We start from the raw sequence: 13,254 nt of genomic DNA, 5'->3' as shown, positions 1-13,254 counted from the left end.
CTGTTGCTTTGTTTATGATGGCCATTCTGACTGATGTGAGGTGGTATCTCATTGTGATTTTAATTTGCATCTCTCTGATAGCTAGTGATATTGAGCATCTTTTCATGTGTCCCTAGATCCTCTGTATGTCCTCCTTGGAGAATTGTCTGTTCAAGTCCTTTGCCCACTTTTTAATTGGGTTGCTTATCTTTTAGGGTGGAGTTGTGTTAAGTTCTTTGTATATTTTGGAGATTAAACCCTTGTCTGAGGTATCATTGGCAAATATGTTTTCCCATACAGTTGGATCTCTTTTTATTTTAATACTGTTTTCTTTAGCTGAGCAAAAGCTTTTAATTTTGATGAGATCCCATTTAAATAAAATGTTTTTAAAAATCCTTGGCTGTTGGACTTCTATACAGTTTGATTTTTTCTGGCAGCTCTGGTTGATTTTGTTTTATATATGTTGTTATCCTTCTTGTGGTTGTATGAGGAGACAGAGCCTGTCCACCTACACTGCTGTCTTGGCTGAAAGTCCTCAAATGGTCTTTACATGTTTAGTCTTCATGTGTATGGTCTTCATGCGATATATGTTTGTCTGTACATTACATGTGGTATGTTTTCTGCCTCTGGATGGCATACCCAGGGGATAATATTTTATTGGCCTAAAGATATTAAGTATGTATATAACTTAAACAGGATCCTGTGGTCTGGACAAATTATTTTATGTGAAAACCAGTTTTAAATTTAATTAATGTCTCTTGAAGTTATTACTATAAAAAGTGTGTTGTTTTACAAAAGTTTACATAATATTCTTTTGGTTACGTTTGTTTAAAAGCCTTCCCTAAATTTATATTTTAAGAGACTTTTTAACTGAGAAATGACTTTGAGTTATTCCAGTGGGCCCCTGGAATACCTCAAGAACTTGTTTTTCCTTTTTAAAAACTTTTTTAATTTAGCCCTGGCTGGTGTAGCTCAGTGGATTAAGCGCAGGCCTGTGAACCAGAAAATCGCGGATGGATTCCCAGTTAGGGCACATGCCTGGGTTGCAGGCCAGTTCCCAGCAAGGGACACGCGAAAGGCAACCATACATTGATGTTTCTCTCCCTCTCTCCTTCCCTTCCCCTCTAAAGATAAATAAATAAAATCTTTTTTTAAAAATTAAAAAAATTAAATTTAATTACTGTTCAAGTACAGTTTTCTGTCTTTTACTCACATCCCACCCCACCCCTCCAATGCTCCTCACCTCCCTCCCATTCCCCCCACCTTAGTTTTTATCCATGTGTCCTTTATACTTGTTCCTGTGACTCCTTCCCCTTTTCCCCTGAAATTTCCTCCCTTCTCTCCTCTGGTCCCTGTCAGCCTGTTCTCTATCTCAGTGTCTTTGGTTATATTTGGCTTGCTTGTTTGTTTTGCTGTTTAGCTTCCTGTTAAAGGTGAGATCATATGGTATTTGTCTTTCAACTACTGGCTTATTTCACTTAGCATAATGCTTTCCAGTTCCATCCATGCTGTTGCAAAGGGTAGGAGCTCCTTCTTTCTGCTGCATAGAATTCCATTGTGGAAATGTACCATAGTTTTTTATGCATTCATTTACTGATGGGCACCTAGGTTGCTTCCAACTCTTGGCTATTGTAAATTGTGCTGCTATGAACATTGGTGTGCATAGGTTCTTTGGGACTGGTGTTTCAGGGTTCTTAGGATATACTCCTAACAGTGGAACTGCTGTGTCGAAAGGCATATTCACTTTTAGTTTTCTGAGAAAATTCCGTACTGTTTTCCATAATGGTTTTACCAGTCTGGAATCCCACCGACAGTGAACTAAGGTCCCCTTTTCCCCACAACCTCTCCAACATTTGTTGTTTGTTGCTTTGTTTATGATAGCTATCCTGACTGGTATAAAGTGGTATCTCATTGTGGTTTTAATTTGCATCTCTCTGATAGGTAGCGATATTGAGCATCTTTTCATGTGTCTCTGGATCCTCTGTATGTCCTCCTTGGGGAAGTGTCCGTTCAAGTCCTTTTCCCATTTTTTAATTGGATTGCTTGTCTTCTTAGAGTGGAGTCATGTGAGTTCTTTGTATATTTTGGAGATTAAACCTTTGCCTGAGGTATCATTGGCAAATATGTTTTCCCAAACAATTGGTTCTCTTCTTATCTTAATACTGTTTTCTTTAGCCATGAAGAAACCTTTTATTTTGATGACATCCTATTTGTTTATTCTTTCCTTTATGTTCCTTGCTCTAGGGGACATATCGGTAAAAATGTCGCTGCGTGAAATATCTTTGATTTTCCTGCCAATGTTCTCCTCTAGGACTTTAATGGTGTCATGGCTTATATTTAAGTCTTTTATCCACCTTGAATTTATTTTGGTGTATGGTGTAAGTTGGTGCTCAAGTTTCATTTTTTTGCACGTAACTGTCCTGTTCTCCCAACACCATTTGTTGAAGAGGCTATTTTTACTCCATTTTATGTTACTGCTCCCATTGTCAAATATTAATTGCCCATAGAGACTTGGGCTTATTTCTCTGCTCTCTGTTCTGTTCCATTGGTTTTTGTGCCTGTTTTTATGCCAGTACCAGGCTGTTTTGATTACAGTGGCCTTGTAATACTGTTTGGTATAAGGTATTGTAATTCTTCCTACTTTTTTTTTTTTCTCAAAATTGCAGCTGCTATTCGGTGTCATTTATGGTTCCATATAAATTTTCGAAGTGTTTCTTCTATGTCTGTGAAACATGCCATTGGTACTTTAATAGGAATTGCATTGAATCTGTAAATTGCTTTGGGTAGAATGGACATTTTGAGAATGTTAATTCTTGCAATCTGTGAACATGGTATATGTTTCTATTTGTGTCTTCCTTGATTTCTTTCTTCAGTGTTGTGTAGTTTTCTGCATAGAGGTCTTTTACCTCCTTGGTTAGGTTTATTCCCAGATATTTTATTTTTATTTTTGCTATATCAAATGGTAGTTTGTTATTGATTTCTGCTTTTGCTATTTCATTGTTAGTATACAAAAATGCCTTTGATATCTGGATACTGACTTTGTATCCTGCTGTTTTGCCAGATTCATTTATTAGGTGGAGCAGTTTTTGGGTAGAGTCTATAGGATTTTCCATGTACACCATCATGTCATCTGCAAACAGTGACAGTTTTGTTTCCTCCTTTCCGATTTGGATGCCTTTTATTTCCTTTTCTTGTCTGATTGCTGTGGCTAAATCTTCCAATACTATATTGAATAGAAGAGGTGAAAGTGGAGAAAAATTAGTTTTAATATCAAGACAGTATTTCTAATGGGCACTTCCATGTGATTTCTTTAGGTTCCTACTATTCCAAACTAAGACCCAGTTAAATTTTGTGAAACTCAAGCTTTGCATTTTGGCAATATGCTTTTCTCTAAATTTCACAATGCAGGGAAAATAGTTTACTTCCACTGAGGATTGATTAGGATGGAAATATCATAGAGCCTGCCAAGCTAGTCTTTGAAATGTCTCAGCACTTGGCATGCATGCACCCACTGAGCATATTTCAGACATTCTGAGCACTTAGATGGTACAGCAGGTAACTTTAAAAGTGCCCCCTTTATGAGGAAACAGGCCACTTCCCCATCTCCAGCAACTGTAAAAGGTACAATTTCTAAAGTACTTCCACAAACTTATTTTGTTTTTCCCATCACCATTATTCTGGCCATTATCCAGGGCAATGTTCCTATTCCACTACATGGGTGAAAGACATTCCCAGGGCCTCCCAATCTTCAGAGATTACTGTGTCAACCTTCTTTTGTTCTATATATGTGGCCACTTAGGCCCCAAAGAAGGAATAAGACAGAGAAGTTGCTGATGTCTCAGCAGGACAGGTACTCAGGTCTTGCCTGCCCTACTCCTCCACCCCCTTCATTACCCCTCCCTTCCTGGGACTGAGGCATTAGGTAGGCCACTGTGTTTGTCTTCAAAACAAGTGACAGCCTGGGAAGCAGTTACATGTTCTGCCTTTGTGAAACTGCCAGGGCATGGTAAAGAAGGGGTGTGTGCTTGCGAGCTAGGAGAAAGATGGCTTGTGTCTTTGGCATACAAAACATCTTGGGGCTAGGAGGCAGGTCAGAAGTCATTACAGATGGGCTTGTTTTACACAACAGAGCACACTATGGATGAATTGTGGACAAATCACTGTTTTTTTTAATTGAATCTTTACCTGCCTCCCTCTCTTCCCTGCTTCAGAGCTCCATCTATTGCAGCCTCTGGGAGAACTTTTATAAAGCAAAGGGTCTTCTTGTAATGCAAATCACCACTCTCTAATTGTTCTGATTTGGTGACACCAATTGCTTTAGGGGTCCATGTCCTTTTGTCACCAAGAGCACCTTTTAATTTTGTGTTTTACAAGACTGGGAAGGTGCCATGGTCAACTCAGACATTGGTTAACTCATACCTCATTGCTTCTGTCTTTAGCCTGGGAGAAATCCCACCTGGACTATGGAGCAGACCTCCTTAGTCTGCCACCTCCCCTCCCCCAGCCCATGGAGATTTGCATGGAGCAGTTAATCAGGAAGCTGGGAGTGCAGGTGGCACTCTGTACCACCTGGAGCTGTCTCCCACAGAGTGACTGCATCCCCGGAGGCTGGGGAAGAATACAAATTGCACGGTTACTGGCCCCCCTTGGGAACACACAACAGGAAATTAAAAGGCATATACACGCCTGGAATAAAGGGTTCTCTTCTTGCAACTAATCACCAAAATTGGTCACTGGGTTGTCCCCTCCTCCCTTTGGTGAAAGATCATGGTCTTCTGTTCTGTTCTGTCATTACCAGCTCAGAAACATGTAAAAGGGGGATGCTAAACTCTGCATGGGCTCCCTCTCTCCTCTGGACTTTCTCCTCAGGGGCTGTTTTTCTCAGCACAAGGGCATTGAATTTTCATATCTAGCACAGGAGACAGATCAATCCCAGCCCCAAGACTACACAAGTGTGAGGAGTGGCCCACCATTTCTATGAATGCCTGTAGCAAGGACCTTTGCAGGTTTTGAAAGCAACCACTTCCCTCTCTGCATATATTTCACAGCCACATCAGTTTCACTGCTGCCATTTTACCTCAGTGAAGTGGTCTGAAGTGACAAATTGTTATTAGGGCTCAAACCTAGAACTTAAGGTCCAGAACCAGTCTGAGGACCCTCTGTGTATCAGGGTCAACTGCCTCCTGCTGGTGTGTGTCTATGATGGGCAATAGGAGAGCCCTTTCACATCCCCTTAGGGAAATCTGGGCAGCAGCCAGGGCAGCAGCAAGAGCTGAAAAATACCTGTGACTGCTGGGAGAGGTCTACGGGTCTTTGCTTAACATTGTGTACCAGCACCGAATACTGTCCAGGTACACAGAAGATGCCTTTCAAAACCTGTTGAAAGCACTCTGGCTGGGTAGCTCAGTTGGTTAGAGCATCACCCGGATATGCCAAGGATTCGATTCCTGGTCAGAGCACATACAGAAATCAACCAGTGAATGCATTAATAAGTGGAACAACAAATAGATGTTTCTCTCTGTGTCTCTCTCTCTCTCCTTCCTTTCTCACTTTAAAATCAATAAATTAAAAAAAAACTGAGGGAAGTGCCCCAGCTGGTGTGGCTCAGTGGATTGAGTACTGGCCTGCTAGTACTGACATGCTGAAATGTCGCTGGTTTGACTCCCAGTCAGGGTACGTGCCTGGTTTGCTGGCCAGGTCCCCAATTGGGGATGTGTGAGAGGCAACCAGTTGATGTATCTCTCACACATTGATGTTTCTCTCCCTCTTTTTCTCTCTACCTTCTCCTCTTTCTGAAAGTAAATAAATAAAATCTAATAGAAGAATATATTTGCTCTAAATTTAAAGAAAACAAAGAAATTGAGAGAAGAGCCTGGAAGCCTCCCTTTCCCCTGACAGACTACTGATGAAATTGAGTCACCTAATCTACAGGGACAAGTCTCCCTTGAATTCTGGAAATTTGATATAAGATGTGGTCTTGCCTCTAGTTATGGCTATTGGAATTTAGCTCTTGGAGTGTCCTACAGGGGCCCAACCTAGAAAAAATGCAGATGGCATGGCTTGTGATCCTGTGGTTGATTGGAAACCCTAATATTCATACTGTAGTGTTTTTAATTGTGACCCTCAAAAGATGTTCATCTGGAATCTATGAACATGACACTATTTGAAAAAAGGTCTTTGCTGTTATAATGAAATTAAAGATCTGGAGATGAGATATTCTGGATTATTCAGGTGGGCCCTAAATCCGGTGACAGGTATCTATATAGGAGAAAGGCAGAAGGAGATTTGAAACACACAGCAGAGAAGGTGATATGAAGATGGAGCACAGATTGGAGTGATACAGCCATAAGCCAAAGAATGAATAGGGCCATCAGAATCTGGAAGAGGAGAGGAAGAATTCTACTCTAGAGCTCTCCAAAGGAGTGTAGCCCTGCTGACACCTTGATTTCAGACTCTAGCCTCCAGAACTGTGAAAGTATACATACATACATATTATAAATTTCTGCACAAATTTCTGTTGTTTGAAGCCACTGATTTGTAGTAATTTGTTATGGTAGCCACAAGAAACCAATACATATACCACAGCAACAATACCAGTGAAAGGGAAAAGGAAGAAGGGAGAAGGAAAAGGAAGAAAAGAGAAGAAACCATAAGCAGCAGCAAAGCTACCACTTCCTGAGCATTTACCAAGGGCCAGGTAGTCACTGTCTTGGGGGTCTCAGAGCACAACACCATTACTCCATTCCACAGTTGTACCATGGAAGAAAGCCCTTCCCTCAGCCTTACTGCACAGGGGAGATGGAGCCAAAGTTTGGAATCCTAGCAGTGAGACTGCAGGCCTTGCCCTACCCACCCCGACAGGTGGGGGTCACAGCAGGGCTGCTGGGAAGCTTTACCAGAAGTCTGCATAAACTACACACTATCAATGCTAAAGGGAAGGATCAAGGTTCTAAGAGAAGCACAAACAGCACAAGGTCTCTGAGAATTTAGGAGAGAGACCTGGAGGAGGTGGCACTGGAGTTGGCCCTTCAGAGTTGGAACATGGATAATCCAGCTGAGCTGCCCCTCCTCAGTCCCTCTGCAAATACCACAGAGATGGCTGCAGAGGAAAATGGAAGCCTAGTGCATAGTCAGTGCTCTGATGGATCCAGTCCTGATTGTGGGCCTTCTGGACATCATAGTTTTCTCTCCTGGTGCATGTGTTTCAGTAATCAGCAAAAAAGCTAAGCATGCCACTGAACCCCCTAATCTTTTCTCTCTCCCCAGCCTCTCAACAACCAATCCTGTCAATTCACTTCCTAAATGTTTTTCTCATGTTGATAGCTTCCCTGCCACTGCAGTTTAGGCCTTGGACCCATCCCAGGGACTGATGTGGCTGCTCCTTTCTCTTGTCCCCTTCTTGCACATAAGCATTTCTCCTGCTGGGAATCCCTTGGGACAGAAAAGTGTTACCAGGATGGTCCAGTTGAATTACCTACACAGCTTACTCTTAGTGATGACATGATGGAAGTTGGGAATGAGGCTACAGGGGTGGGGAGGGGAAGGAAGTGTTGTTGCCTGTCACTGATGGATGAAATAGGTTGTGATAGCAGAGTGGCTGGCTGAAACTCAGGCCTCTGGTGCTTGGGAGCCAGGCTGCAAAGAGACTTTATGGAGCCACATGGTTTCCCACATGTTAATGCTGATACTCACTGCTCTCCATGAACACCTTCAATACAATTTTTCTTCTTTATTTCTTCCTGAAAAACCTTCATTAAATCGTTTTCATCTTATCAATCACACTATCTTAAAATTGAGATATGGTATTTTGATGGTTGAGAACCTTGATTTTTGGCTTTATGTGCTGTTCAGGATTTTGGAGCAGCTGATTATCTTAGCTTGCAATAGCTGAAAAAAGTGACACCTATTTTTAAATCTTTCTTATTAAAATCATTGCAGAAAAAAATGTTTTTTTATTATAAGTCCAGAATTCTGTAGTCCTAGCCCCTTGCTGTGTTTTTATAAAATAATGATTGAGAAGGGGAAATATTTGGGAGCTCAGCCATCACATCAGATCACAGCACAACCTCACATTATATCCTTAGTTTTCCTGTCATGCTTATTTGCATGGCTAGCACCTCACTTGGGACCAAGCTGTGAGCTTCTGGAGGGCAGGGATTCTGTTCTTTACATGGCTGTATTCCACCATTGGCTAGCATTTAGTAGGCCTGGCCCCATACATGCTCCATAAGGATTTTTTCTTTTTTATTGAGTAAGTAAATGAATACATTCATTGGGAACTCAGGCTCAGAGCAGGTCATAAGCTAGTAAAAGACAGAGCTGAGACAGGACTCCCCAGGCCAATGTCAGAGTTCAGGCTTTGTCTCCTCCCCCACCATAATGATGGCAAGATGGAATCCTTGGGCTGACACTCTCATGGGAGCAAGTGTGAAAAGCCTGAGGGGGTGAGAAAAAGCTGTTGACAAAGACAGCAGGTCTCTGTCTCTGGGTAGGATGATGGGTAGGGTGGTTTGGTGCCTAGGGGGCTATACTTACAAGGGCCAGTAAATCATGGAAGATCTGGGGAAAGACTCCAGGGATGTTGTTTAGTTAGGGTTTGGCTATGATATCTAGCTAGCTGTGGGCTTGGGGGTGAGGCTTACATTCCCAACAGCCAGGGGAGCAGAAAGGAATAGATCTGGTCTTGGCTAATGGAAGGAAGAAGCAAGCAAAAAAAAAAACAGGAAAGAATGTGGGGAACATCTGCAAAAACTGAGGCAATCTGAACAATATCTACACTTATTTTAGGTATTGACAAAATGAATACCAAGTTTCTATGGCCAGACAACAGCAGACCTTCAAAGAATAGGCAAAGGGGATGCCTGAGAGACTCTGGACCAGGAACACCCTGCAGGAAAGGGATAGCAAAAGAGGCCAAGGCAGGATTCAGAATCTTTAGAAGCCATCTTCTATGCTGGGTGACTCTAGACCTCTGTTCCCTGCTGGTTTCCCGTCCCTCTTCCTGCCTTTTGGAATTGGTTAATTTCCTTGCCAACTAAGCAAGGAAGGAAGCAATAATATGTACACATCCCTTCAATTCCATTTAACAAAAATCCATTGTATTTCTTACTATGTGGAAAGTGTCAGGGACTCCAGGACAAAATCAACTCCACCCCCTAGAGGGAAAAAGAGGCACCTGGTTAAGTGAGTTTGCCACCAGGCCAACAATAATTTGATGTAGGTCCCGGAGAAGGGACTAGAGCAGAGAAAGGGTGTCATTTTCAGCTGTGCCAGGCTGAGAAGGCTACTAGGAATTGGTGGGATTTGAGCTAAGCCTGGACATGTGTAGAAAAGAATGCAAGATAAGGAAGAAATGAGCAGAAGACTGAGGGTAGAGGAGAGCAGGGTATTCTGTGGGAAAGGGGCCAGGCTGAGATAAAAATGTGTGTGGAGATGGGTTGGGGGTAGGGAAAAGAGAGCTACGGAGGTAGGCTGAGTCCATGTGACCCTGAGTGCCACACTGAGCAGTTCAGCAGCATATCACAGGCACCAGACTTGGCATCAAAGGCTTGTCAGCAAGGGTGGAGCCAAGCTGACCTTTGGGCAAACACATCTGGTGCTTAATGAAGAAATATACACATGTCTTCTATGAAACATTTTTCTTCTTTCTCTTTTTTTTTTACTCTTGTTTTTCTTTTTTCTTTTCTTTTTTTGGCTGGGGTGTGGCTAGAAGAGAAAAATAACCAACTCAGAGGAAATGCACATTCCAGTCATGAAAAAATTCAGGTGACATATGGATTGCTCATGCCACAAGAGCTGTGTGGCAATAGGGCCTGGTCAAGCAGTAGCAGCAAGCTCTAGGAAGACTTGAGTAGTGGAAACTGTGTGTTTCCCAATGCTTTTTTTGGACTTCTCACATCTTTATTTGAAAGGCACAGCTAAGCTCACCATTGATACAGCATTTTCACTTCTATGTAGGGTTTAAACAACTGAACACAAGAGCTGACAGTCTAAAAGGTGTGGGTGTTCCTTTTATAAAAAAACACTCAGCTCCTTTCTTAAAAGACAAACTAGTATATTGGAAAAAGAAAAAATAAAATAAAAAAACAAAACAACTTGAGTACTCTCATCTTTACCCAAGAAAGAGAGAAGGGGGATCGTGTGTTGTCCAGTCCCCCATGCTCATCCTGACTGGACCAATAAAGATCATGTGGGCATGAGTATCTGGAACTAACAGAGGCAAATTGGTGGGAGGTAGAAAGAGAAAAGCCTGCCTAGGGCAGAAAGGGGCAACTAGCATGGTGTTTGCATGCAGTGCTGAGGTGGGAAGCTGGTGTGTGCCCTGAGGAGGTCCAGTAGGAAGATTGTCAGTTATATGTGTGTGAAATGGGGAAGTGCAGGGCATGTTAGACTTCTTGAGGTTTTTTATCCCTTTTGTCCTGGCGTCTCGTTTTTGTCTTCAAGCCTCAGCTTCCCTTATCTGTGGTACAAACAGGTATTCACCCATTCAGGCTGCAGGGGAGAGGAGGAGGAAAGCCAGGAACCAGAGACAAACTGGGAAGGGACACACAAGCAGGGCTAAAGCTCCAGGAGCTACCAAATACTACCAGGAGTTTAGGCAATACAGAGCTATACTGTCTTACTGTGAGTATTTCTCTCTCTCTCTCTGTGTGTGTGTGTGTGTGTGTGTGTGTGTGTGTGTGTGTGTCTTGTCTCCTTTTTGTCCCCCCACCCTTCCCATTCTGGCCACCTGCTACTCCAACTTCTTGTCATCCTACTTCTTGCTGTCAACCTCCTGGTGGTGCCTGTTCTTGCTTTCTTTGAAGAGGTAGGCCTGGGAACCCAGCACAGACAGCGAGAGGATGCTGGTGCCTGTGCTCAATGTTGGCAGTTAAGGCGAATGCAGTTCCACATGTAGTGGGCTCAGCAGGAGGGCCAGAGCCTGCAGCTGGAACAGTTGGTGGACTTGGAACTGCTGTCAAATGATGGAGTTCAGCTCTGGAGCCATGGCCTTTTTAGCTCTCTCAATGGCTCCCTAGACTTGCTGTTGGTGCTCTTTGGAAAAGTAGGGGAGGACCTTGGCACAGATCCCATTCAGCCTCTTCACAAGTTCAACCTGTTTGTGAATCTCAGTGTTCAAGCCATAGGACATCTCTAGTATATCACATAATGATGCTGCATCTCCAACTTCTCGCTGGCCAGCTTGTCACATTTGAGCTTCAGGATGTGGTACTGAGCATGCAGCAGATAAAACTTGTCTTTGATGTGGTCATAGGAGTCCTAGATGGTGAATTTCACTTGCTGCAGTAGGTGTGACCAGCCAGTACCAGGAGCCTGAATGCCTGCTTTGTGGAAACATTGTGTCAGTTGCTGCAAGGGGGCTCTGGCTACGCCTCAGCTCCAGTGTCTCAGTCTTGTAGCCATGCCATTGTCAAGGCTCGGATCTGTAGCTCTTGAAGTTGCCACTGCGGCAGCCACCATAGCCTCCCGTGCCTAGCCTTTACCACTTCCTGGGCTGCTTCCCAATGCTTTTAATGCTCATACTACAGTACAGTCAGTTGTTGCCCCCAAAGACATGCCCACCTAGACTTGTGCATGTGTCCTTATTTCAAAAAGGAGTCTTTGTAGGTGTAATCAAGGTAAGGATTTCAAGATCAGATCAGTCTGGATTGTCCAAGTTGGCCCTAAACCTGTTACAGGAAAGTGAAGCAACCAGACACTGAGGGATTCTGGAGTACGAGGTTTATTAATGTGTACGGGCCCATAGGAGTCAGTCTCCAAAGTCTGAGCCCCGAACAAAGGATTCTTGGGGTTTATATAGTCTACGAGGTCTTCCTGTCTACGTAGCAAAGCAGGATACAGAAGCAGAATGCGGAAGTTAGTTCTAGCTACGTGTCAGAAGCAGAGTAGAAAGGCTAAATGCAGAAATTAGTTCTAACTGCGGGGCTGCTAATCCTAGCCCTTGTGAATATCCTGCTGTTTGCTTTCCCAAACGGCCTCCTAGGGTGCTTGGGGTTTGGGTAAACAAAGGTTCTTCAAAGATTGCCATATCAAACCCAATAACAAGAGTCCTAAGAAGAAGAGAAATGCAAACGAGAAGGGCACGGGAAGATGGAGGTAGAGATTGGAGTGACACAGCAAAAACCCAAGGAGCACCTGGAGCTACCAGAAGCTGAAAGAGAGGAGATACGGAAGGATCCTCCCCTAGAGCCTTCAGAAGGATCATGGCCCTGCTGACACCTTGATTTCAGCCCAGTGGTATTCACTGTCTTGAAAGACATGCATGGTTCTGAAACTGGAAGAGACAGCGGTATTCATGCTGCCTGTCATGTACCAGATCCAGTAAGCAGAGTCAGGGGTTGAATCTTTATGGGCGCTTTATTCAGATGGCCGGCAATCTGAGAAGACTGCGGGTTCACACACTAAAAAAAATGTCTTAACATTTTCTTTCCAAGCCAGCCTTTTATAACAGGGAATAAACAAGATGCTGTGAGGGGTTTTAAAATTCAGGGAAAATTAGATGAAAGAAACTACAGTATTCTTGTCCTGGGCTATTAGCTGTTCTCAGGGATGGGTGGGGTGGTCATCTGTCTCAACCTGGAACACAGTGGCCTCCACTTGTCCCCAGGCAGTAATCTTTAGCAGTGCCCCAAGAGGTTTGCTCTCTCTCCTAGGAGCCAGGATGGGCCTTATCTGTAGTTTCTGAAACAATAGCTTTAACACATGCATTATTTACTAAGATTCTAACTATTTACCTTAAACTAAAATTTTCCAACTCTTGAGTTACCTTATTAGTTCCCCATCTGCATCCCGTAGTATACTATGCACTCTCAGAAGTTAGGGGCCATGTCTCAGTCTTTGTTGTAGCCCCAGCATCCAACAAAGGCCAGGCATATACTGGGGACTCAGTAAATATTGGCTGAGTGAATGAATGAGGATAATATTCTGGGAATTCACTGATCCATGTATATACAAAGCGGAGCCTATAGATGGATATGCCTTCCATATTCATATAGCTGTTTGTCCTTTTGTTTCCTTGATTGACAAAGTATCACTGGTTGTAAAAGTACTATTGCTTTTACAAAAGTGATACTTTTTTACAACTAGTATCACTAGTTGTGAAAGTATTGATTATAAAAGTATCACTAGTTGTTATTATGTGTAGTGTGCAAAACATTTTGATATTGGAACAGAAAGGTGACAATGGCAGATAAGGAAATGAGGCCCAGCCCTGTGATTCTTCTTTACTATCACAGCCTGTTTCTAAGCCAAACTGGAGAAGAACCAAGGCACAGT

At 43.1% G+C, this 13,254-nt stretch overlaps 1 pseudogene; it reads right to left on the bottom strand.

Annotated features, from left to right (window-relative positions):
- Window positions 1-10,732: 10,732 nt before the first annotated feature.
- LOC119055207 (TLE family member 5-like) lies at window positions 10,733-11,317 on the bottom strand (annotated as a pseudogene).
- Between the last annotated feature and the right edge of the window lie 1,937 nt (window positions 11,318-13,254).

Source organism: Artibeus jamaicensis, unplaced genomic scaffold (assembly GCF_021234435.1).
Source record: "Artibeus jamaicensis isolate MK-2021 breed Jamaican fruit bat unplaced genomic scaffold, CSHL_Jam_final contig_554, whole genome shotgun sequence".
Lineage (NCBI taxonomy): Eukaryota > Metazoa > Chordata > Mammalia > Chiroptera > Phyllostomidae > Artibeus > Artibeus jamaicensis.
The sequence above is the reverse complement of the archived record's forward strand: the minus strand, read 5'-3'. Positions and strand labels throughout refer to the sequence as shown.